We start from the raw sequence: 4,071 nt of genomic DNA on the forward strand, positions 1-4,071 counted from the left end.
AATGGATGCTGGAGCAGATCCTGTGTGATACGCGATTGTTTTATTCGGAAGTAATTTTTATATAGAAGTTATAAGAGTTTCTTCTTAATAATAAATCTCATTACCATTGAAACTATGAAGTTCCAGAGCTTAAAGTGTTGCACCACATCGTTTAGTTAACATAACAAAATAATTGATCTGTATGGAAGACGTTATCAGTTAGAAACATGGTAATCATTTGGATAAATCGTTCCTGGATCAAATAAGGAAAAGGTTGCCTCACCGTTGACCCCAAAGCAGCACCAGAGCAGCAGGACGCTGATGGTGAGCAGTTGCGTGAGTGTGGTCATCATTGCCAGAGTTGGCGTACTGTGGCACATTCGCTGGGCGTGATCATCACCCATATATACATCACCTGCACCACAAACATTGCAGCTTTAACTTTCCCATGCAGATCTGATGCTCACGACAAACATTTGGTTACGTTTTCGGCTCCCGTAAATTATTGTGAAATGTTTAAAACACAAACGACACATGTTAAAAACACATACAACACAAGAAAGGAAACACAACTCAGCCACTCGGCCTACAATCAGTCTGTTAGGCAAATACAACAGACAGACATAATATTCATTCTAATTTGTAGCCTCTAGCCTAGAGGCAGAGATGCAGGTCAGTTAATTAGATCCACGAAAAATTACAGCATACAATTTTTTAGTACAACACGATCATGGAAGTCAAATTAAACTCCTGGATTAGTATTCATATACTAATATAAGGCGGCTGGCATGGTACGAATGATTCATTCTTCGCACAAAAGAAGCAATTTAGTCAACTGCTCCTGATTTCATTCCAAATTTGGCCCTACCTGGATGACGCTTATGGAAGAAAAGAAAAATATGGGAAAATTTCCGAATGCGGTCAGTTTTGAAATATCGTTTGCATGCTGTTAGATGCTCCAAGCACTGGATTAATTTTAAATGTCACTGGTGCCAGATGTTCTCTGTACTTATTAAATTTTAAAAGTCCATAGTGAAAGATGTCCCTATTACAAATTTAAATTCCAAATTCTGACTGTTTTGGACGTTTCTGGGGTTTTACTCTACTAACTGACTGCATGAAGAAGGATTTTTCACAGAAATGTACTGAAATATGCTGAAGCTAACATATCATGACATGTAACCTATATAAAGATGAATCAAAACGCCATGGCTGCCAGGCCATTGGTTCACACATAACTACTCTTGACATAGCAAACAGCAACGATCAAATGACAACGCATAATCTTTGTGGCGCTACATGACCTTGACAGATCTTCAAGGTCACCCGTCACATAAATGCTTTTTTTTTTGCTACTAATATACAATATTTCCTTCACTACGTTTCGTGGTTTTCCATGGCCACTATACTTGATGTCTGTAGACCAATAATTTAAAGTTTAGTGCGAAATTATTTATTGCACATTTTACCACTTATTTCTGCGTAGCGAAGGAGAACCAAATGCAAGACTTCACTTCCAAGATTCTTGCTATGTTCTGTTTATGATCATTCTGAAATCTAGTCAACCTGCGCATTATAAATAAATTCTATCATCTCTATAATACATGTTAGCTAAAGAGGTAATAGATATACAGTATTATTCCTTAATACACATCACACGTATTATTATGCAGCAATTGTGCATTCTAGTTGAAATTTGGGAATTAATGCAAAATATTCGCTTGCTTGGTCTCATTAGCATTACAGTGGAGCATCTCGTAAATTTTCGAATGGTTTGGCTTAGCTTCCGCTTGAAATGTTATTGTTGAATTTTTAAAAAAAGGGTCCAAATTTGAATATTTTTGTTGATTGAATACAAGATATAGAAAATTAATCGAGGAGAATTACTTTGGGCAAAGCTTGACCGATGACGTTGCTCAGATTGTGGTACATCTTGGATGAAGACAAGGCAATTTTTTTTTTAGTTGGGGTTAAGACTTGTGGCGACAAATGCGCCCACCAGCCTGTTCTCTGTCAGAACGAGACAAGGCAATGTTGAGGGGAGAGTTTGGTTGTCTGCAAAATCTTGACGGGATTCATTACTTAACGGGATTCTAGCTAGGTCGCTTTCTCGCTATATCTTGAACCAAACGATAGAATGATCGCTATATCGTGGAAGCATTTTTAGTGAGTCAAATATGCCAAATATTTACTTATGTACATTCATATGTTTGAATGCGCAATTTAGCAGCACATAAAATTTTCCAGTGTTTTAAGTGTGTGACGAGGGTTTGTCTGCACGATCGAGTTATACCGAGACTACAATTAAGGTGCTTGAGGTTTGCCCTCCAACTCCTAGCTGGACGGGAAGCCCTGGGCAGAAGCCTATGTATACAGGGAGTTCAGGCACGCATTTGTACAGCCCCAATTCAAGAGTCCTGTAAGTGAATGCACGAGTAAAAGCATGTTTCTTTTGTTCACACCAGGTATATTGGTTCTCGATTACACCACATTTACACTTTGTACAGATGCGGCGTACCATCAGGTAGTTGTTATTTACGACAAGCAAATGCTACATAAGTGAACCGCTAAAAAGTATTATTAACGGTTCATAATTAGCCCTTATAAAGTAATTATCAGCAAATTAGGTAAATAAACGGCTGAATTTCAATGGTGAGCTGCTGTGGTCAGGTGGGTAATGTGTGGAAGCCGTTGCGATTCAATATCAGACTAAAGGGGAATAATTTAAATGGAATGAGAAGTTAATTACACTAAAACGCATGCATGATCTAACAATATTTGCGCAGCACTAGTGATGCCCGAAATACAGTTTTTGAACCATTGCAGATATGGATTTAGATAGAAAGAAAAATCACTATTGTTTCCAGTATTCCTCGAAAAAGATTTGGAAGAAAGGTATTCCACCGAAATGTGGAATCAGTTTGGACGCATCTGTTGGCTCTGATATATAAAATGAGGATTCCTAATTAGAAATGTTTAGGAAATGAAGAGATCGAAAAAGCTTCTTTTCTATGCAAAGCCATGAAAAGGGAAATTCATTCCTTAATTGAGGACTAATAAGTAAGCATATAGGAAATGCTTGAGATGCAATACGCGTCATCGTCGAGCGATTAAATTGCTAGGTAAACAATTATCAGATTCAAATTTTGATTTTGATTGCCAAGTCGTTTCCTTCATTGTAGTTTCAAAAAAAAGCAACGTGCTTTACTGACTTACTAATTAACCTACTAGTTTATTGCAGATGTTTTAGCATATTTCTATACTGCATATTTATGCAATCGTATGTAAGTGTGTAGCTTATATCTGGTGCATGAATGTACAGGCATTACAGGCAGCTCATAGTGTGAAAACCAGTACCAATTCGCTCCGCAGAAAATAGGAAACCACTGTTAAATTCCTTACTGATTATGGTGGAGGTTTTTTGATAAGCTTCGTAGCACCGTAAGATTGTTGTTCTGCCATTCTTTATTAGGTAATCATCATTAAGTTCATGCATCATCTCGTTGGTGTTGAGTGAAAATGTTATTACCTTATTCATTTAAGTTCATGCATGCTCATTGTATCCAGTGAATTGTATATATACATTATAATTTAACATAATTAAAGATTGCTTCCGAATGCCGCATCAATGACTCTCGTGTGGATAACCGTTGGGGAATTTATTTTGAAAAGTATCCGTAAAAGTGTGTTAATGGGGCTAAAATGTTCGAGATGAAAGGGATCTATACCTTAAACTTGAAATTTAAATTACATCTTAAATCCTAATTGAACGTACATGACTATATCTATTTTTATTTGTACAGCGAAATAAAGTCGCCTCTTGTGCATGGATAAACAAACAATGTTTGTGGTTTTCAATTGCAATACAGTTGAAAAAACGAAACGACAATTATGCAAGCTCCACCTATTTGAATTTAATTTCAAATACCTTACGCCCAGCAATTACGCAGCACTTTTCAGATTTACATAGAATTACCATATAGTTTTGATTTGAAAATTTACATTATGAACAATCTTGATGGATTGAACAAGGCACGGTGATTAATTCTGATAGTTTTTTAGAACAATTTTTTCTTAGGCATAACATGAGTC

The sequence above is a fragment of the Hyalella azteca genome, unplaced genomic scaffold (genome assembly GCF_000764305.2).
Source record: "Hyalella azteca isolate HAZT.00-mixed unplaced genomic scaffold, Hazt_2.0.2 contig3103, whole genome shotgun sequence".
NCBI lineage: Eukaryota > Metazoa > Arthropoda > Malacostraca > Amphipoda > Hyalellidae > Hyalella > Hyalella azteca.